The sequence below is a fragment of the Aythya marila genome (genome assembly GCF_965140915.1).
Source record: "Aythya marila genome assembly, chromosome: 23".
Taxonomy (NCBI): domain Eukaryota; kingdom Metazoa; phylum Chordata; class Aves; order Anseriformes; family Anatidae; genus Aythya; species Aythya marila.
The window spans coordinates 6,015,479-6,038,028 of record NC_139064.1 but is presented as its reverse complement, the minus strand read 5'-3'; the positions used below and the strand labels follow the sequence as shown (position 1 = coordinate 6,038,028).

At 44.1% G+C, this 22,550-nt stretch overlaps 1 protein-coding gene across 7 annotated transcripts in view; it reads right to left on the bottom strand.

Annotated features, from left to right (window-relative positions):
• The window catches only part of ARHGAP32 (Rho GTPase activating protein 32), a 266,569-nt gene that overhangs the window by 182,264 nt on the left and 61,755 nt on the right, over positions 1–22,550 (bottom strand). Inside the window, exon 1 of one of the 7 annotated variants that reach the window (XM_082777988.1) lies at positions 5,714–5,732. The exons of the other annotated variants lie outside the window; for them this stretch is intronic. The gene's annotated coding sequence lies outside the window, so the exon portion shown is untranslated. Of the gene's footprint in view, positions 1–5,713; positions 5,733–22,550 lie in introns of those variants that run through there. 7 annotated transcript variants of the gene reach the window in all.

Genomic DNA, 22,550 nt, shown 5'->3' with positions numbered 1-22,550 from the left:
TCATAATTAATTATAAATGTTTTTCAAGCAAAATCTAAATGATCGCTAAACTATATTAGTATCCTCTTCTAGTTTGTTATGCTTAATTTTTCATGTAGTAAATGAATAGGCAATACCTTTCTGCCCTACTGCCTCCTCATTATGTTTTGGAAAATGTGCAGAAAGAAGCAGAGTTAGTAAAAAAAAAAAACAACAAAATTTTCTATTATTGGAAAGAGATTGATATCATTTCGTATTCCCATTACATAATTACGCCTTTCAACAAAATCTTTATTGTAAATGCAGCAGTAATTAAACATATTCTCTAAAAATGACCTCATTTTATTTTCCCAGCATACGCAAACATTGGTAGCACATTAGAAAAGACAGATTTCCTACCAACAAAACACGTTTGCACCTGAAGCCTTCTGCTATACCACACTCATGCCAGGGCAACTCTTCCCACGTCATCAGTCGCCACAGACATTTGCACATAAAGCAATGTTGAACCAACCCCTTGCTCAGGTTTCAGTGTTATTTTCTACCAGCATGCTGCCATACACCTGCTATTGTACTGATAGCCGGTCAGGTTCAATTAATTTCTTTTAACCCACTCAAAAGTGCCTCTGTAGGTAGTGAAAAGTATCATTAAGCTCTTAAGTTTGTAATAATAGCAAAATGTATTATTTGATGTGCACGTTTCCTTTCTGTTTTGCCTGGGCTGTACCTAGCATCAGCAAACATCCAACATTAATGGGTATTGTTTGTCTGATAGCCAACTTAAAGAGTGTATTAGGAGGGCCAGGGAAGGGGATTGCTTGGGCCAGGTTTGGGAAAGGAGCTTGAAAAGAGACAAGGCTTGATATCAGTAAGCATATGAATAACATATTTACGGAATCAGCAAAAGCAGGTGTATTCAATCTAATCAGAAGTTCAATCTGTATGTATGCTAATGCACCTATATTAAATTCATTGGCTTTACTTCCTTTGAATTACTAATAAATATTTTTCCAAAGGGTTTTATTACAGTTTTTATGAAATGCATATGCAAAAGCAAAGTCATTATCACGAGTGGGCATATAACAAGGAAGAAGTACCTGTAGTTTCTATTTCCATATTTTCCCTCTTTAAACAGCACTGAAGATGATGAAAGTTATTTCCCAAACCTGTATTTCTTGTTCGCTGCACGCATGACTGTACTCCCTACTGATCAGCATTTCCGTGAGCTGATGAGTGATAACAAAACACCTTGAAAACCCTAAACAAAGCCAGTCCTCTGAGCACGCAACTGCCAGCAATCTCAGCGCTCTGGCTCAAGCTCCCCATGCATGACCGAAGAGTCTGAAGCACCAGCTGAGAGTTCAGCAGCGCTCCACAAAGCAGCAACATCAACTGGTCACACTCAGCGCTGATACGGTGCACGGCGCTCATGCTCGCCCGCTGTTCTGGAGTTTGCAACACAGCGACCCTGCTGGTGCCTTTTTCCTCTCCTGCACTCGCACTCCTCCCCCTGGTGCAGTTAGCCATGTGCGAAGCACGGCATTATTGCAACCTCTTGCCCTTCATCAACACGGCAGGGCCTAAATAAATCTATTCTCCAGAAAGTCACATCTGGTGCATTAACCTGGGGCCCCCTGAGTACCTCACAGCTCAGAGCCAGTAATATTTAGTAACTAGCCTGTTTTCTTCAACTTTTTGACTCATTTAAAAAAAAATAAATCACATACTGGAACACGGTGTATCCTGCAGTCAGTCCTGCTGCATGCTGCTTTCAGCAAATACCATTGTCTTACACAGGTCCCAGTGTGTTTAAACGGGCAGGCTGAGACGTTAGTACCTGTGAGAATGAAATGTTTGTTTTCTCTTTTCAGCCAAATAGCCAAGTGACAATCAGATTTTTCCAGTAGGTAACACCAGGTAAGTTGCCCAGAGATGTATTGTCCACAAAACTCCAGGCAATACCACATTGTACATTCCATCTATAACTGCACAAGTATTTTGTTTCAATAAACTGCAGTCTGAAGTTCTTTTGTAGGAGTCTTTCGATTTCTGGGCATCTTACTCCCTAGTAATATATATATATATATTTTTTTTTTCTTTAGCAGGCACCAAGAAAACTTTGCACATGCACAACAGAGAAAAGGCCAAAAAGAAAATTACCTTCTGTTCTTTCATGAGCCACTGGGGATTTATCAAAAATTTTCCCTACGGAGAGGTACATCTAGATTCAGAAAGAGGCCAGGTACTAATTAAAAAGCCCACATGGGCATCAGCTGGTGTTTAACACCATTTTAACGTATCAGCGGCTGTGTGTTCCCACTGCCGTATCCTATGTCGGCATATTGCTAGCTGTAACCAGATACAAAGGCTCATTTGCCAAGTCTCACATCAGTGAGATGAACACCTCGTCTTCCCCTTGCTGCTATGGAGCTGGAGCTCATGAAATGTAAGACATAGTCAGAAATCAAAGCAGTATTTCATGGCACTTCAGCACGGTATGCAAAAGTGATTACAAAAATAAAAACATTGCTGTCTTTTCCCTGTGGGAGATAACGAACAACCCTCCAGGGCAGACAGCATTACCTGGGTGCTCTCCACATGGCCAAGGCTCCGCCATGCCCCAGAAAGAAGCTGGAGCTCGCTGCTTACCTGGCCCTGCCTGCTGGTACAGCCCTGCACAGGGCTGCAGGTGCTGCCACTGCGTGATGCGATTCTACGTGGAGCTGTACCTCAAATCCCCTTCAGAGGAAACAGAAAGCGTGTGCGTATTTCTACATATGCATCCAGAAAAAATACCTTGTCAGGTGTTTTTCAAGGAGCTGATGAGAAACGTGGAAATAGTTTTGTTGGCAGAGCAACCATTAGGACTTGCATGACCTGCATAAATACCACTGGACCTGTATTATAATAACATCAAAATACAAAAATGAGCAAGACGGTATGAAATTTTTTTGTTCATTCACTGCAAGTCTCTCCACATTCTGTATTTTCAAAGTTCCAGTCACGGAGTCAAACAGTTAAGAAATACTTTCTGCTTTCACTATAATTATGAAATCATCTTGCAGAGGAAAGCTGAACAACATGACCCATCTTGCACTTAAAAACTTAAACTGGAGGGCAAATTTAAAAAAAAAAAAAAAAAATCGAAGTGCACCTTAAAAGGCATACTTTTAAAAGTCAACCTTCTGATTTTTCAGAAACTTGACTGCTGCTTTTTAAATGCTTGAGGGGTCAGTTGTACTAAGGATAAGAAGTCACTCGAGTAGATCAGCATTTCTTTAAATGAGCCTTTCAGTCTCTGGTGTGACTGCATATACGCAGCCCAATTTAGGCAGAGATTCCCAGATGACACTTGTCCTTTCAGTCGGTGGTCTTCTCCACATTACAGAGCTTTCACCACTACAGCTCTACCCATGCAATTATGTCAGCAGAGCCTCCCTGCTAGGCACACAGACCTTGCCACAAACAGCAATCTTCCTGCAGGGGAGAGGCATACATCAGCTGTAGTAGCAGGACCGAAGTACTTGATGCCCACAGGTTCTCACCTCTGCTGGTGAGCAGAGGGAGCATCTCCAAAGCAGACACGGTGAAATTAAGGTAAGAGGTCTGATTTTGTTCAGAAGTAGATGAGAAACCCTTGAATTCTTCAATAGTTATGCTACAGGAAAAGCCTACAGGCGGTAACATCTTGGACTGCTGTAGTAATTTGCAGAGTACATGCCAACAACCACTCTTGTGCTGTATCTCAGCTGACCCTATACAAGGAGACTGATCACTGCATCAGCCAGAGAACACCCTTTTTCTTTTTTATATTTATTATTTTTTGCATGTTCCCAGCTGACACAGCAGTGCTATAAAAACCTGTGCAAAACTGGCCAATGCATGACTGCTGCAGAGGACCTTTAGAGAACTCTCATTTTGAATTAACTGCTTCCAGAGTATGTGACAAAACTTTACCTGAAATCATCAACAGGAAGGTAAACTGTAGAGAAGACATTAGCACTATCAGATTGATGCTGCTGGAAAACAAACCAAAAATAAAAACAAGAAAGCCCCCCCCCCAAGGTATGCAGGCACACATTGCCTGACTTCCACCCAAAATGTCGCACAAAACAACAAATGGGAAAACTCACCACCTTTAGTATAACACAGGCCAGCACTAGGACAAGGTATTATCATATAATGGAGGAGATGAATGGCTAGAGGAAGCTATTAGAGAGAGTATAGGATTAAATAAATGGAGAAATCCTTCTGGGAGCCCTGGTAATTTTACTCTGATCTCCCTAAATTAAGTGTTACACTCACAGTGCAGAAAGCGCAGTGCTACGAGTCAGCACCAGGCCAGACCCTACAGAAGGGCGCTGCACCCAAGCTCACCGCATGCCTTGGGCAGCCTCCAGCACAGGCAGAAGAAACGTGGTATCAACAGGCAGAGGAGAAGACAAAACCCTCTGTGTGTGACAACAGTGAGATGCTTTAACCAAACAAATGTCAAAAACATATTGCAAACTTATAAAATGTCAGTTTTTCCCATTAGGACACCAAATAAGTATATAAAAAAAGGTTTCTATACTATTCCAGTTATAAGCTTGTTTTCCACTCCCTTGAACAGGAAGGAAGAAGTGTAACATATGCAAGCATGTGTTACCTTTTTCACTCTGCCCTTGTGTATACACATGATTGTAATAACACTGCTATCTCCCAAAGGTGCTGAATGCTCCTAACAGCTGCGTGACAGCTTTCAGACAGGCCTTCACTTTCACACACCTTCATCTCATTCATCAATCTAACATGTACTCTTAAAAGAGTCAGATGTGACAGTTAAGCAGTTGTGAGGGAAGAAAAATAAAAAATACATGGTTATTTATTCTGCAGTATCACAGGTACTTTTCTTCTGCTTTAACCTGTGATGGAAGCCCGCTAGCACGATTTGCCAGGATGTTAAATGCATCAGTTACATGGATGCAGACTGCTTCATCAAACTGAACACAAAAGGAAACCGTGCCATGGTAATTTACAAGGTATGAAAGACTCAAATACATATATATATATATATAAACATATATATATAGCTTATTAGGTTTAGCTTTTTTCTCTTCTGATGTTTTCCAGAAATTTAACATGACAACTATGATATGTTAGCACCCAAATACATCAAGCTTTTTTAACATCTTTACTACTGATCAAAGAGGCAGAAAGCACTGAAAATGCCTAGAGGGAGGTTTCTGCACCATGCACTAGCATCACGTGCTTACAGCATTGTTGTCGATGACGCTGAAGTTTGCATTTACATCGCACTTTTCAGTAATGTCACACGTGTCACTAAACCTATCACCACAGAATCCAGAGAAAAAAATCATAGCAAAACAACTAAGTGATATCAAATTCTCTCCGAGGACTGTACTCCAGACACTATGAGTCATTTTGGAGAGCAGCAGACTGCTGATGGAGCACAGACTTAAATGGTTGTAGCCACCGATAATCTGTGGAACAACCAGATATCTACATGAATACCTACTTTTTTTTTTTTTTTTTTTTTGGCCCTGAATTAACCCAGAAGGGCTTTTTGAACCCACACAAATTCCATCTTCAACGTACCTAGTCTGAAAGACTTGCATATGAAGATGTGGTGGGGCTTTCCTCCACCTCTGCAATCAAGCCTTCACCCATACTTTTCTGCCTGCAAACAAACTGATCAGCATTCTCCAACGTTATGTACTTTGACAGGGCTCACCATTAGGTGCCAGATTTAAGGAGCAGCTGCATTCCAGCTGGCGTAGCTACACATGCTCTTCCTTGTGCAGGGAGCAGCCAAGAAGGTTCAAGCAATTCCAGACCTACTCTTTCTGGTGGTTTGCTTGGCTGTTTTCTGAGCAAATGCGGTGAAGTACACATTCCATTGTTCGACTGACTGCACGTTGACTCATCTGAAAACAATTTAGAGGATTTATAATGATCTTTGCTCTGACATTTCCTCAACAAAAAGAAATAAGGAAAGTCAAAATCAATAAACTGAATTCAATGCTCTTTAAAGGAAAAAACTTTATCACCACACAATCTTATGGCCACAAAGCTTATGTTTACCTTTGCTAAATCATGCTAGCATTTCTGACCTGAGCATCTAACTGAGGAACTACTTCTCAGGGGGCCTAAGGGTCTCTTCTCCTGAAGTACATAAGCACCAAAGCAAAGCCTGGTATTCACTGCTTGTGTGGCTCTGCAGATGGAAGAAACGCTACAGCTCTTGTTAAGGACAGTTACAACAGCAGCAAATTACCTCCAGTGTTGACAGCTACAGCTGGACAAGAGAGCAGAACAATGAATAAAAGTAGTTTCACCACTTAAATGTTAAAATTCACATGTATAGATATGTAGAACTTATATTTTAAATAAGCAAGAGGTAATCCTGGGCTTAAAAAACAATAGCGGGGTTGGAAAAGGTCAGCACGAACAGGTCCGATACGGAACAGAACATCGCATTCAGGGGCTGCCTGCATCTGGAGTTATTTGTGTGCAGCTGTTCCTGAAAAGTTCCATGTGTGATCAAGCCTTGGAAGGGGGAGAGTATTCAAAATCAGAGACACTCGGTGGAGTAAATATTTTTGAAGGATTCTGATGTTTGTTAACATACACTGACGCATGGAGAAAAGAGGAATTATTCTGACAAGTAAGCACAGTCCTTCACAAGCCAACAGCAACATCTTCACAATCTTCACCAAGCTAACTTCTGCTCAAGGATTGCAGAGGAGCCGTTTTTGGCAAATACATGGACACCACTGGGAAACTGGGGAAACTAATTAAAAATCAGAATGCACCTTACACAGAAGAGGCTGGAAGTTATGGATGTGCACACGAAGAAGAGGCTGGTGGAGATCTCCATGAAATACATACTGCAGCTGTTAGCATCTCAACAATACTGAAGGAGGGATAAAAAAACACAACAGTGCTTCAAAATCAATACTGAGCTTTTTTTTCCCTTTTTTCTTAATAATACACAGTTCACCCTCATTTTGGTTTTGCTTTTAAGAAAAAGCTTCTAATTTTGCACTCAATCAATCAGTCCGGGATGTTTTTATAAGCAGGGGGAAACGTAATTTAGGTATCAATCTGTTTTCATAAATTAGGCTGCAGGCACCTGTCAAACTACAGGCTCACTGCCTGTTAGCCTGAAGCAGGCACAGACAGCGAGGGCAAGGAGGTAAGCGGCAAGTGCTTTGGGACAACACCACGCATATGCACCATAGCTAGCTGGTAGCAAAAGGCAAGAAATTGGTATTTCTAACACGGGTTTTCCCTCCCAGGAGCTCCACTCGTGGTGCTGTGAGCTCTTGCAGAATCGTCTCCCTCTGAAAGTTGCTTTCCTCATCAGAGCATCAGCGCCGGGGTGCAGGGTGGAGATGTTTGTCTCTTCTTTCCAATAATGAACTCCCTGGCTGGCAGCCTCAGCATCTTTTCTCTGTTTCTTAAATCATGCTGGCTACAAGAACACAGCCTGAAGCTTAGCTACTCCATTTTCCCAGCAACCAAATCTTCATCATCTTACATAAAGAGTAACTCTTTACTTTGCCAGCACAGCCCCCACACAAGAGCAGCAGAGCTCTGACACTTTCACAGCTTCCCATGGGGATTTAAGTATCAGATATGGAGTGATCAGAGGCTTGTTAATCTCATTATGTTGTTCCTGCGAAAAGCTATGAGCAACCATGGCAGTATTAGACAAATTAGTTTGTAGACAAAAAAAAAAAAAGCCAACACAGCTCTGGTTAACCTTCTGGGCATGAATTTAATAGCTCTCTGCAACCACAAACATTAGAATTCAAGAAAAACACTCTTCAGAAAGTGCTATCTTGTACTGGCCTTGTTCAACCATTAACAGGGAGTGGAGAGTTTCAGTCTATGACAGGCTAAGTATTTTCATGTGTGCTCATGAGCAGATCCCCTGGTAGTGTAAGAAGCTGGGAAAGTCGCAGGGAAGCTGTCAACACTGTGCATCAGATGAAACTGTGCAAAATTAAGAAATCGTTACCATTTCTTCCTCTTTTTTTTTTTTTTTTTTTCAATCCATGCTTTCTTTGTTTTCTCTTGGCATACTAGATGAAATCAATTTATCTTCAGAAAAATCTTCAAATGGCTCCTGTGCTGTGGATGTTCCCCCACACTGATGCTAACAGTAGCTGCTTTTGTACCTGCTTTTGTACCAGTAGCTGGTTTTGAAGCAGGCTTTGCTTATGCAAAAGCTTTCTGAAGGCAGGTTTTGGAGGCTGGGACCGCCACAGGCTTGCTTGCATTTTCAAAGAAGAACATCCGAGTATCACACACCTGAAGAAATGTGTTAGGGCACACGCCCAGAACTGAAACTCTTATCTCAAGCATTGCAAGGGGCTTGCTGTGTGTTTCATGCCATACAAACATTTGGCCTCATTGTTATATCACTACTGGAAAACATTAAGATGTTGAGTCAGGGCCCCTCTTCCCATCACTCCAAATTACAAGATTTGCTCAGAAACCATGGAAAAAAATGTAATTAAGTAGCTTATTGCTTTTTTAATTTACCTTCTGACTCTTGGTTTCATGGCACTTATTGATATGGATCTCACATCTTGCATCAAAAATCTTTACTTAAAAAAAAATCATATTCACTGTAGGAATATGCACTTCTTTGGCGGGGGTGAAGAATTAGAAAAAGGCATGACAAACATTGGTCCTGCCCACTTCCACTCCCCAACCAGCTTGCAGCACAGTGACACTGAACAAGCTGCAGTCATACACTGTGTATTTACACGTTACGTTTGTCTAACAGCAAGTAAGCTATTCCATTAAAACATTAGTACAAGAAAACATACAGAGATGAAAAAAAGATTCAAAAGCTTTGGATGTTTTGGAAAAAAAGTGTAATGTTATGGTTCAGTTTTAAGAAGGACAAAACCCTCTGAAATACACAAATGAAGAACTGTGGCCAGAAATTAAAGCATATTTGCATGGTTCAAGCACTCCTTTAGGGCTGAAATCTCATCTGCTACATTCCAATCCTGAACAACGTTTGGAGCACTAATTTATAAACCCTGGGGAAAAAATGTTGAGAAATCCTTGACTACTCAATGGCACTGTGAATAGGAAAATTGCTATATAATACATAATGAAAAGAAGAAAATACACATTGCTGGAGTTCATTAGTTTGTCACATTTGGTTTACAGCAACGAGCTGCACCCAGAGACTCAGTTCAAGTGGAGAGTCATAAAAACAGAACTGCCCCCTCTAAGAGCAGTTAAATCCCATCAGGACTACACACTGCATTAAATTCATTTGCAGAGAAAGCAAACCATTCCCACCGCCTGCGTATCAGCTCATTGTCCAGAGAAGCCGACATCTTATTTCAGCAAAAGCAATAGGATGCTTGTGATCACCCAGTTAAAATTGCCCCTGGCTTGAACTGTCTGAATTAAAAACCAAAGAGCTATGTTAAACTCTTGGCATGCTAATGTAACAAGGGCTTTCTAGTCTTCACCATTATGAGAAGTGTCAGGTTAAAAGTCCTTCCCCACGTCCGATTAACCAGAGATTTCAGACCTCCCAAAGAAGCTTTCAAATGAACCTAGAGTAACTGTAAATATGTAATCCACCAAGCAGTAATGCACTGTCATCTTCTGGATGCTTCAGAGGTTTATTCAGCCATGGAACTTACTGAAAGGGAATGAAAGGCTAGGCAACCCTTTACGAACTGCAGTGGAAGCCATGAGGATAATCTAACACGGATGATCCAGCACAGACACGCTGTTCCTGGCTGGGAGTTGAGCAGAGGTCAGGCCTGGCTCTGCCGATCGCCGTGCTGCTGTTACAGCCTCCTCCTGTACCCGAGCATCTCTGACCAGACACGGGTTCCCACGGCTTTGAAAGGGAGCTGGGCCAAGTCTTTTGGTAAGCGTTGCACTGCTACTGCTGCCTTTATGCAAGGGGGGAAGAAAACCAGATTGGATTTGGGGTTCCATGAGAAAAGGCAGCAGACCTGCAAACTGGAATCAGATCACCTCCGAGGTGTCTCCAGAGGTGCTGGGATAACGAATTTTGCATTCAGTTTCAGAAAGCACAAGCAGAAGGAGCACATGGCACAAGAGAAGCCAGAACATAAGCAAGACCCTTCAAAGCAAGGGTGCCAAGCTCCAGTTCTTCCTCCTGCCATCCTCGCTCTGACTCATGCTCTGGTCCTCACCATCAGGCCAGAGCAAAAGAGCAGCCACGAGCCACCCACACGTGTAAGCGCAGAGGTTATATTGGAATTTGCTTTGGGGACACACACTTCAAACACATTTGCAAGCTCTTCCCTGTGAACAGGACGCAGGAAGCTCCTTCCACAACCAAGGAGAACAGAGAGCTAACAGCACCGTGTGCCTGTGCAAAGAAACTCGATGAAACCAAGGAGCTGCCTACTCCACCCCGCAGCCCTCGCTGCTGCAGCCAGTTCCCGTTCCCGAGGTACAGCAAGTTTGGAGGCGCACACATCCCAAGGTGCACATCGGACACTACACCTGCCTTGCTTCGTTTTCAATGCATGCACGGTGAAACCTGCCCTGTTCTGACCCAGCAGCTCGATCCCCACCTGCCTCACTCAGCATCCCCGCGCCTGGAAGGCTCAGACCCCAGCCCAATTCCTCTGCTTTTTCCTTCACACCCCCCACTCCAAACTCACTGCTTCCTCCTGTCCTCTCACTCTGCCACCTCTCGGCCTCCACTTCACACTTTGCCTCTCCTTTCTTCTTGCATCTCTCTTTTCTTTGCTCTCAGTCTTGCTCAATTATTTCTCGTCGGTCATCTCCAGCTCACCTTCAAGCACGAAAAGCATCTGAAAACAAATCTCTTAAAAATTCCTGAGCACTACATTTTCCCAACTTCCAGTCAAAATGGGAATGTCCTCAGTATACACAAGGCTGAGAAACAAATGGGCATTACTTAAAGATTTTTAAAGTGTCGCCCCCCTTAAAAAAAATACTAATAAAAAAAACACGTATTTAACCAAGTGAGAAGTTTTTATCATGGCAGTGTTTTTTTTTGTTTGTTTTTAAGACCAACATGTCCAGCTGAAAGCTTTCAGTTCTGGAAGAGAAACTTGCTTTAAAAAACTATTCTCTCTGTGTCCTCTACCTCTACACACAGGATCGCACCCTCCTGGTACTCTAAGCTCTGTACCAAGAGAACATAGGACTTTCAGTTTTGAAGCACACTGTCAATAGCTATAAATTGTTCAAGAATAATCAGATACGTTAATTGGGAGATGTTAGAGCAAGCAAGTGGGAATGGTGCCCAGACAAATTCTAATAGCGCAGGAACCACTGGTTACTTGATCCTGTACGGACGGAGGGACGGGTCACCGAGGGCCACCTGCGGAGAAGATGCCCCCAGTGCCAACAACGCCGGCTGCTCCGTGCCGTGCTGTGCCTGCCCCTGGGATGACCGCTGGGTGACAAGCTCTGGAGCTGCTGTTTCATTCCCCTTTCCCCTCCAGCCACGGAGCTACTGCTATGCACCAGGCCAGGAGACTGCAATCCGTCCACGTACCGCCCAGAAGACAACCTGGTTTCCCCAGCAGAAGAAATGTTTCAGCTCGGTTCTTGCTGCCTGGATTTACCTTTACACCAACAGCCAAACTCCCCACGCTCCCGGTATCAGTGCCAGGAGCAGCGGGCTGAGTACAGAGTTTAAAATACTTCTGTAATCCTATTAAGGGCAAGTCTTGCTTGTAAGAGACGATGCTAATTTTCATCTCTGCTTCGAAAAGCAGGACACAGGACGCACAGGGGTAAGAGATCTCCCCTTCGGAGACTCAGCCCCAGTGAGCCCGTACCAGTGGCACGCTCTGGACTCTGCGCAAGTGGCAGGAGGGAAAAAAAGGGGGATTCTCACTCAAATACATTTAATCCACAGGCTTCCCTGAAATACAAGATCTGCTTGGATGAAACTGGCATAGGTTGCATCAAATCATTGCTAAACTTTACCTTTCCTTAGCCCTGGACCCGGAATCCTGTGCTGCTGGTGCCGGCCACTCGCAATGTCGGAGGTCTCGCCCTGCAGGAGCTGCGCGCCCCAACACTCACATTCCCAAGGGAATTCACAGGGAACAGAAATCCTCTGGAGATCCTATTTACGGAGCTCTATACAGCGTTTGTGCATGCGTATACATGAATGCTAATGTATTGTGCATTGTGCTTTTTCTGTCACAAAGGAGGCTGGGGAGTGTGAGGGCTCCAGCATCAGCACGCTATACACATTTAATTTTTAAATACAGTTTTCTTTTTGAGAAAGGGGAACCAAAACCACCAAACTGGCTTTCTCACAGCACCTCAGTCACTGGTAGAACAATACAAAGATACCCAGTAGCAGCTCTCCTATGGCAAAATACTTGAAGACGAGAAAGCAGACTCAGAGGAATTTTGCAGTGCTGCTATGAGCCTTTCTCCTTCAGCTTCTGGCAGTGTAAACTGAAGTGGGTGGAGTTAGCATAAATTATCAAGACTTTGTTGATAATGTATTCTACAGTGAAATAAGAACCTGTGTCTTCAGCTTCTGGCAGCTATGTCCATAAATAACTTTTCGTTTGGTAGAAATGCTCTTGATCTTTAAACCAGGTAGGTGGTAACAGCATGCCCAGGGAGGCAAGTTTTAAATTATGCTGGTTCCCCACCTCCCTCCCTTTTTTCCACCAGGAAATATTTATGCACTCTCAGCCTTAAAGTAGAAAATCCCAACTGAAGTGTAACAGCAATAGGCTTATTTCATATCAGCCACAGAATAAATCTAAGCCTAGGGTGAAGGAGACGATTTGCCATGAAGATAATCAGCCCTGGCTCATTCCACAAGAATTTAAGCTACACAATAACCTGGCCCCTCCACAACTACTGCTCCTAAATCCACGCCGTATCAGCAGCACTTAGTTACCAGTTAAAAAGGAAAAGTACACGTAGATGCTCAGCACAGAACCTTTTGCTCAGTGCTGTTTTCACACAGCATGAGTGCAAAGCGTGTGCTTCACTCCACCACAGACAGGAGGGATTTCACTGCTGGTAAAAAGCAGGCAGGTTTCACTCACACTAACAACAACATTCTACACACACAGAAAATGCCTCAAAGACCACGCCACACGAAGGAAAAGGGATGCCAAATTATACTTCGTCTGCTTTCTACATGCTAGCGTTAAGCCATGCAACGTAATCTGATCGAAGGGTGTAATTAACCCTTCTCCATTCAAATACTCAACCACTTAAAAGATAGTCATATACATACGCTGAAAAATACACTAAAAATTGAAATGAAGTTGCATTAGCTCAGTGAAAATGACACGCTTGCCTTCTGAACATCACGCTCCGCATTCTTATGAGGCATTGCTGCCTAGAGCCAGCTGCGAAACGATCCCAGTCCTCGGCGATCCGCACCCACAAGCGCTCCGTTGGTGAGCCAACAGGGTTAACAGCACAGCGAGCATCTCCGCCGCGCTCACGTGCGGGGATGTAGCAGCAGCACTGACCTTTGGGGCTCACCCGCTGCCGCCCCTGCGTCCCGGTGAAGCTCCGCACGCCCGGGGAAGCTGAGCGAGACGCGGAGCACCCGCGACGCCGGGCTCCCGTTCCGCCTTCCCTCGGCAGCACCGCTCCGCGTTGTTCTCCCGAGGCTGCCACAGGCACTGCAGCTGAAAGCCTGCCCCAGCTGCACGAGGCGGGTGTCCTTGCCCGAGCTGGATGTTTTCACCCCAAAATTCAACTTCTGCGAGCAACCAAAACGGAGGCTATTCCCAGCTGTGCCAGCTGCTGCGACCTCATTTCCTCAGGGTTCTGCTTCCTGCTTTTTGGAAATTGGCTAGGATCTGCAGGGTTCCCAGAGGAGACCCATGCGGCTGGATTGATTTCTGCCTTTACGCAGCCTGCTTTAAAAGTTCTGCAAAGCTGATATTGTGCTTCCCACTTTCCAGTTTACACACTGAACCGTAAACAAGGAATAAGCGTTATTAGCCAACTTTCAGATCCCATGAAAGGACTGAAGTGTTTCATCAGCCCCCCCCTGCAGCAGGCTAGAAGATTAAATATCCCTAAGAGGCAGCGAGGACCAGCAAATAAAGGGGAGAACCAGGATGATGGATGAGTGCTTTTCAGTCCTGGCTTTGCCATTAGCTTGCTGCGTGACCTTGATCAAGTCGTTTTAATCTTTCCGTACCGGTACAAAATGCAGAGCTATTCCCACCTCCGAGAAATGGTGCAAGTTCTTTGTATTACTGCCGCTATTTGCTGAAGGTCTAGCTCAAAAACACAAGCTGTAATTTGTAACAAATAACATCAGCTGCTGCCTATACGCAGGAATAGAGCCCAGGGAAACCCAACATGTAATCTGTGCTCTCTCGGTGTAACACAAGGCCTAAAAGACAGAAGATTTACTAAATAGAAACGCTTTCTTGCTTAAAGTTCCAGGGAAAAGGCTACCCAGTCCCCAATTATGCAAAACAGTCAATATAACTATTGATTTTTTTCTTTTTAAATGGTCAGATCAGTGTTGTTGGCTAAGTGCTGTGTAACTGAGCAGTACCACCTCGTTAGACCCAGTGCGTGAGGACTCGGCTCACCTTGGTTCAGCGGCTGCGGCAGGGAAAGCTGCGAGCCTGGCAAAGCGGGCAGAGCAAACAGGTTCTCCCTGTTCCGTGCCTAGAAAGCCTGAACGACTGTTTCTAAATCCCTTTCTCCCAATGCTAATTTTTCTTTGTTTCACCAAAACAGACCTGCCCCAGTAGGACAAGCTAAAAATAAAGAGAACTGAATATGAAATAATACGCTCATTTAAAAACAACTCTTCTCACTTTGCACCAGGATAAAACAGAGCTCTGAGAGCCCAGATGTGTAAAGTGCATTCGTAAGGGTGCATCCTATAGCAATGCAGCACGGAGCAAGAGCAGACCCGTTTAATAAAGGGATAAAGCACAGGAACTCAACAGCTCCTGCCCATACCGCATCGGTTAGAGCCCAAGGTGTGCCGCTGGGCGTATTGGTGGACCAGAAGCTGTGGGGAGAAGCACAAGGAGATGCCGTCAGGGTACAGCTCCGGCAGGTGCCGTGCCTGCTGAGGACCTGGGCAGGAGCCACGTTCACCCCTGCACAGGGGTTCAGCAGGGCCACTGCCGCTGAGGGTGCCGTGCTGCTGCTGCACTTGGGGCTGCAGCGCTGCCAGCCGCGCTCGCGCATCGTCTCAGCGCCTCTTGGCTCGGCTGTCTGCATCAGATACTACCTGTCGGCTCATGCTCTGACTGCCAACTCCCCAAGGCTAGAGAGAGACACCCTGGATTTTTATTTGTGCCTTTTTCTGTACAGGCCTTTACTCGAGACCAGAGCTCTGGATTCTATACTTAAACAACAAAAAAATAAGTATTTTCTTCGAGAGCCTACAGGAATTCACCGGTTATTAGGAAACAAAGCTGTGAACATTTCTACGCCACATTTTAAAAAGGGTCTTAAGACATCCTGTGGAAGCTCAGGCCCAAAACTGTGCTACAGTGTGATGTAAACGGACAGCCTTACCGCACATGAGCTTGATTATTTCTGCTGAAGGCGAGTTTTGACAGTAATGGATCATTTCTCTTACAGATGAGGTCTGCTCCCCAGTCAGCTACATTTGTACTGATTTGGGACCTAAATTATCACAACAATAGAAACATAAAAATTTGGTCCCAACTGTGGTGAGGACTGAGTGTGTTTGTGTTTGTTTGTTTTTTTTTTTTCCTTTTTTTTTTTTTTTTTTTTACTTTTTAATGAAGAGAACAGAGCAGAACAGCATCAGTAACTGCAAGCTCCAATTTGCTGGGAACATTTTCTCCTAATCCTCAGGGGAACAGGGAGCCAGGCAGGATCAGCTCTCCAGCCCAGAGCTTCTTTCTGACACAGCCACCCTCCTGACCAACTCACTAACTTCCATGGTGACAGCTTACAAGAATGATAATTAGCTTTACACAATGATTCAACCTTCTACTACTTAAATGGGGAAACTGCATTGAGAACGCCTTTTCAGACAGTTCTCTAACAGAAACTTCTGCCAACCACAAAGAATGAGATTATACAACCTGAATACCACTTGTCACCTCCGCGGATGCATTCGTTCCTCCTTTGATAGTTTCCTGAATGTAAACACTGCTCCATTTAAGGAGAAAAATTCTGACCAAGAATGGATTTTAAATCTAACCTCTTTGACTGCTTGAGGTTATCTAGGCAAAGAAAGAGCAAGGATGCTACAAGACAGCTTCCTCCCTTGCTCTAGCATAATTTTTCATTAAATTAAAAATGAATTCAATTAATAATGTATGCATGACAAGATAATGTAGGACTACTTTTGCTTCCAAAAGCAAATGAAATTTAATGGAAAAATATCTCTGTGTTTACATATATATATATATATATATATATATATATATATATATATAAAATTGCCTAAATGACTTTAAGCACCTCCATCTTAATACTGTATATTACAACCAAAATTTTCGGTAAGGCATTGCTCAACATGCCCTGGCGCAAGTTCAAGAAACATGAAGACCAACTGGCCAGCTGGAACCAAGAAGCTAAAATATTTAAAAGAAAATCTTGCGGCTAGCCCGAGACAAGAACTATTTCATTGCTAATTGATGACCGAGGTCACAAAGTGCTCTCCGCTGAAGCATATGACAGGACATTTGCCTTCTCTGAATGACTGCGCTCCGTGGCTCACTCTGTTCGATCCCATGTTACACGACCAAGTTTTTATACCGGAAAGACTTGGTGAATCACAGCACGAGAAGGAGAAAAACAGGCTGCAATTTCTGACTGACAAAACTTATGTCAAAGCCTTTCAACCCCTCCTCACCACATCAGACGCTCCTTCTGTACGGCTGAGTTAAAGGAGTCTCCGAGGGCTGGCCCAAGCCGTGCCTTCCCCGGGAAGAAAACCAACGCTGAGCAGGCTGCAGCAGCCGCCTTCTAATCCCTGTCCAAAGGGGAGTTTGCATTCCTGCACATGCTCCCATACGAGAACTGTGCTCAAGGCTGTATTTAAAAGACAAGGCTACCGCCAGGACCGCACACCTCCGCAATTAATCATCTTCAAAGGCCCTTTATACAGCTCTGCATTGGTACATCTCCGTGACAGTTACTGCTTGCTGGATTCCTTGGTATGGACCTCGTTCTTCTGATGATCAGCTGAAGATAATTTATGGATTCCTCTATAAACACACTCCAGAGTATCCGTATATGCAGTATCAGGGGAAGGACAAGGAAAGAAAGTTTAGGATCTCACTGAAAAGGACCAGCCCTGCCGATACCTCAGGTCGGAGGAGGGGGGGTGCTGAGATGCAGAAGAAAACCTCCTCGTCACGCCGGGCACGTAACACGGAACATCCTCAACTCCCAGCCAAGTCCTTCTTTAAAGGTATCAGGTGCATTTTTTCTTTATTGTTTTTTAAACAACATGGGTCATTAAAGGGACATCCATCAGTAAAGCTATTGCCAGAGCTGCCCACCAAGAAAGCAGAGCCAGCAGTGCACGACCCTGCCCTAGCCCCGAGGCCAGACCGACCCTCCGGGTACTGTGTGGGCGCTGTGCCCGTGCAAAACCTTGTGGCACCCACACTGCACGACGAGGTGGGTGACCTCCGGCACGACACCGCTGCAGGGAAGACATGGCCTAACCTACTTTATATCCATTCTGATCTGAATTTGGTACTGTGAAAATGACAAGTGCAAAATTAAAACAGGATGCCTGTACTTCAGCTGGACTAGAAACCAGAGAGAGAAGGGAAGCTACAGAGCAGCCACCCAGCTCTGTACCCAGCACGGGACGTGTTGCAGGTATTTTTAAGTCAGGAACCATGACCTTCTCCGGTGCAACCCCTGCCAGGAGAAACAGGCACTTCCTGCAACACAGTTAGTGCAACCTCATTGCGAGGTGAGGAGGAATCCAGCCTCATGGAGCAGACTCCAAGCTAGGTGACTCATTTCAGTGCTCCCACAGTGCCTTTCTTCCTTCATCAAGCAGCCTCAACAAGCTGCCTCTCGGTACAAGTTCGTGCCTGCACAAGTGCCCTGCGATGCTCAAGGTGTGTCTGCGCAATCCACCTGCTTGCACTCAGCACCATCAACACCTCAGCCACCTGCCTTCTAGGGAGAGAGACATGAAGGGGTAGGGGGAAAGCATGGGTTTGAAATGTATCCCTCAAATGGGTTAGACATGGAAAAAGAGAGCTTTGTGTTACAAAAGAAAAGGGAAGCTTTATTTAACATTTACACGTTCAGAAGTCACCTTTGTAGAAATGGATCATCAGCCTCATTTGAAAACCTACCCACCTGAGCCTAGCAAAAATGCAAGATAAACTGCCAGGACAAGAAAGGTCCTGAGGGACACTGAACGGAGACATGAGAGAGAAAAGCAAACACAGCAGTTACCCCACACGTTTTGTTTTCCTCCGGACGTGCAGAAAATGTAGAGCAGGCTCAGTAGCAGAGAGCAAGCAGAGGCAGGCTCAGGGAAAACAGAAGGTGGCCGGGCACCTGATGCTGCTCTGAAGAGCTCTGCCACCTGTAAGACTCGTGGGGAAGAGAGCAGCGCTGTCTTTTCATGACAGTTTGATGATGCAAGAGGACTGCCTCGCCTGCAAAAGGAGTGTCTGAGTGGAAGGTGGCCAAGTCTGGAGTCAGAGTTTGAGTAATAGGGGAACGGGTCGAATGGCAATTGACACAGGCACATGTCGCTGCGACCAGGTCAAAGTCCTCAGAGATAACAGCTTTTTGGCCCCGAAGGACAGCACTTAAGGGAGCAATTCCTCTCCCGTACAAGAGGCTAGCAATAACGAAGAAACAGAACATCCTGAGAGGGATTTGAGCATCTGGGTATCTATCACTGAAACAGGCTGCACAGTAGTTGAACGTTTTTGAATGCTTCCCCCATCTGTCCGTCCCTCTCATTTCTGAGCATCATTCCACAGTTACTCAAGTCCCTTTCCACCAGCTGCTCTTCACATATAAGCTGATCCTCTCCAAACACCTTGGTAATGGCAATTTTGTCCCAGGAGCTGAAAACTGTGCGCCAGGCCAGCTGTTAGCGCCATCAGACTAGCTCACCTAGAGGACACGTAAAAATATCTGATGGGATTACACAGTCAGTCTTCTGCAGCAGCAATGATTCAGCTCCATGCCTGTGTACCAGCACGAATCCCACCCCTGAGGAAGAATTTCCTTTAAGCACCTATCGGGTAGCTGTCACATACCCCATCAGGCACCCAGTGCCTAAATATGCAGTCATACAAAGGACTCCCTCCCACATAAGGCCAGCAACAGGCTGCTCTGTTTCTTATATTAGCCAACTCTAATTTGACTTGCAGGAATACACTGTAGACGAGTGGTAATAATTCTGTCCCTATAGTCACCTTAGTATCCTCTTGGATAAAAGCTCTCCTTTTTCCCCAAGACAGTTGCAAGGAAAGAGGAAGGACAATTTTTGTCTTCTGTCATTGTCTGTTCTTTTCACATTCTCCTTTCATTCTGAATAACCCTCTCTGAAATGGTCCCATAGTTTTGCTTGTTTGGACATTAAAGTTTGAAATGGTACAGTTTAGGTATTCCTGTCTGTATATTGTCTTGGTTTTACGCTTCCTGCCACCTAAACGGAGTTACATCTCTGTTTTTCACATTCACCATCCAAGCACTTCATAGCACCTTGCTATGAAGGGATATTGCCAATGTTCTCATTGGGAACAACAGGGAACTGCGAAAGAGCATACGAACGATAACTCAAAAATTACCAAAGACGTGCGTGCGATCTCCCAGAGCGTGGATTAATAGAGTCAGGCCAGGTTTTTCACACTTACCCAGAAAAGAACGTGTGCTTCTTCAGAGATTAGCGATTAAGGACTGAGCCTTCCTGAATGGCTAACAAAGCCAGGCCACCACACCTCACCAAGGTGAGCCTTGGTGCCTGCATGAAGCTTCATTAACTGAAGCTGGATTCCACAGGAACACTATTACAGCAAGAAGGTATCTTTAAATAACTTCTCACCACCTCTCCCTTTGCTTTCATAGTGCAAAAAGGCTTCCAGAATCTGTCCCCCTCCACTGGTGTTAAAAAGAAAAAAAAAGGTCTGTCTTAAGCCCCAGATGAACTAAACCATGAAGCTCACCAGAACTTTCACTTTGCTGTTCCCATCTTTTTTTCACTGCTTTCCTCTACCAGGTTCTTACACAACTATGCTCTTTTTCAGGTTCTCATCCTTTCAAATTTCCTGCTCTCTGCCTTATCGCCCCCTGCTTCCCCACTTGCATCTCTCACCATCCTGCTGTTACTTTATTCACTTCCCATTTTCCTTTTCCTGAAAATCAGCTCTTCCCCCACCTCTTATCCACACTCATATTCACCCATGGATGAACATATTTTCCTTCCCCTTTCCCAAACGCTGCTTTGTAAGAAACTCCTTTACTCCAACAGAGTAAAATCAGTCACTTTTCAAGTGAATCTTGCAATTGTTAAACTTACGGAGACAGGTTGGAGGAGTTTAGCAATGTCCTTCAGCTGTCCCTAATCAACGTTTTATGCCTAATGTTTTACAGACAAAAGAAATGCCAAAGTTAAATCAAGTATCCAGTGTGCTCAGCACAAGTCTTTCTTCCTTAATACCACAATCAAGAATGCTTGAAAAGCACAGGATGATCTCCCACCGGGCTCGCTGCTTAGAACAGGGAAAACACAGCAGGATGGATAGAGGTGTTCACAATCATTTGGAAGAGGCTCTGCTCTGCTCCTAGAGCTGGCAGGTCTCAATTGCTTGCAAATATAACTGGCTGGAACCCTCCAAATAAATTAGGTGTGGGATTGGCTGTGATGGTAAGGGCTGAATAAACGGGCTGACGCCATACTTCAGCCTGTGCTTTGCAGAAGGTGCCTGCTCAACAGAAAGGACACAAATAAACAAACAACATGAAAGAAACACAATATGCATAATCCCTCTAAACAGGGCTGAAACTTCTCAGTGCATGGGGGTAGCATATTATCTTCGCCTGCAGGGAGATTACTTCAGTCCCAGTTCTGTATCTGCAACTTCTCCTACATTCCCACATCATAAACACATGAATATTCTGTTTTGTGAGGTCTCAAGTAATATTCCAAGAAACTGTCATTCAATGTCTTATTAACTACATCGGTTCTACAGCTAGAGAACTGTATTAATTGCAGACCTCAGTGACAGAGCAACTTCTTCCTGGTACTGGGGTTGTTTGTTTTTTTTTAAATATTGCAGAAGCGGATAACGAATGGAAACGTAGCTCACAGACATTACATAATACAAATGTTGCATGGCGAGAAATGCTGCTCCTACTCCTGCCTCCAAGGACAGCCACTGGAGCTCCAAGCTTTCACCAACCTTCAAGGGGAAGGAGCGATTCCAACTACCACTGACACCAGCACAAAGTACATGAAGACAAAACACAGCACACATCTTTACGATAATCTCTGCATGAAAAAGCATTGATTTCGTTAAAAACTGGACATAAATATTTTCTGCTTAAAAATATATTCTGAATTTTCTCCAAGTACAGCTTCTGTTTTTGTTGTTGTTGTTGTTGTTGTTTTTTTTAATGTACCACTGAAAGCTTTTTTTTAAAAAAAAGAAAAAAGAAAGAACAGAGTTAAATGAGAATAAAATGGCTGTTTTGAACATAGAGAAGAGATGACACTTCCTTTTCCTCAAATGAAAAAAAGGAGATGAAAGACATCTAATTTTCTGTCATCACAATCCATTTTTATACACAGATTCTTGTTAATTGCTTTTCTTATGTGTATAATCTAATCTTTTAAAACTATAATAAAGCTGAGAAGCACCAGAAGAAAATAAGACTGAGACAGAGCTTGGGGAATTTCTTTAGCAAAATTTTCATTAGTTTTGCACAGAGAACAACATTCAAGAACCTTGGGTGCATGTTGCAGTGAGAGATCTTAAAAGGGGGAAAAGGACACACAGAGAAATGTATTAGTGTCCTGCCCCAGGCTCAACATCTACAACACCTAACACACCAAGGGTACCGGTTTGATGGGAAAAGGAACGTGAGTTGTTAAACGTGTCAGAAAACAAGAAGTAAGATATGCTGAAAGCTTCCCTTAAAAGCAGCGTGGCTTGGAAGCAGCTTGGGGTAACTCATCCCCAGGCCACAAGAGCCCAGCACTGAGGTGCGGCACGTCAAGGCTTTAACACCACGGCTTCCGAACCATCACCACGGAAAAGAAAACAGTAAGATTTAGACAGATGAACTGGAAACAGCCCCTGGTAGGATAAAAAGATGCTTCCTCATTAAATTTAAACAAGTTAACTTCAGGTGTGATACAACTTTCAAGTGATACTTAACAACACCAGAAAAGAATACAGAAGATTCTAGTAGTTGGGTTCTTACCATCATTAAGAAACCCTTAATTCAACAATTTAATGAGCACTCAAGGTGTAAAGCCAGCAGTTAAAAAGCAGACAGTCTCCACAAATAGATATCCACAAATCCACAGATAACTAAAATTAAACACAAACTGAAGAAATAGATTTAAG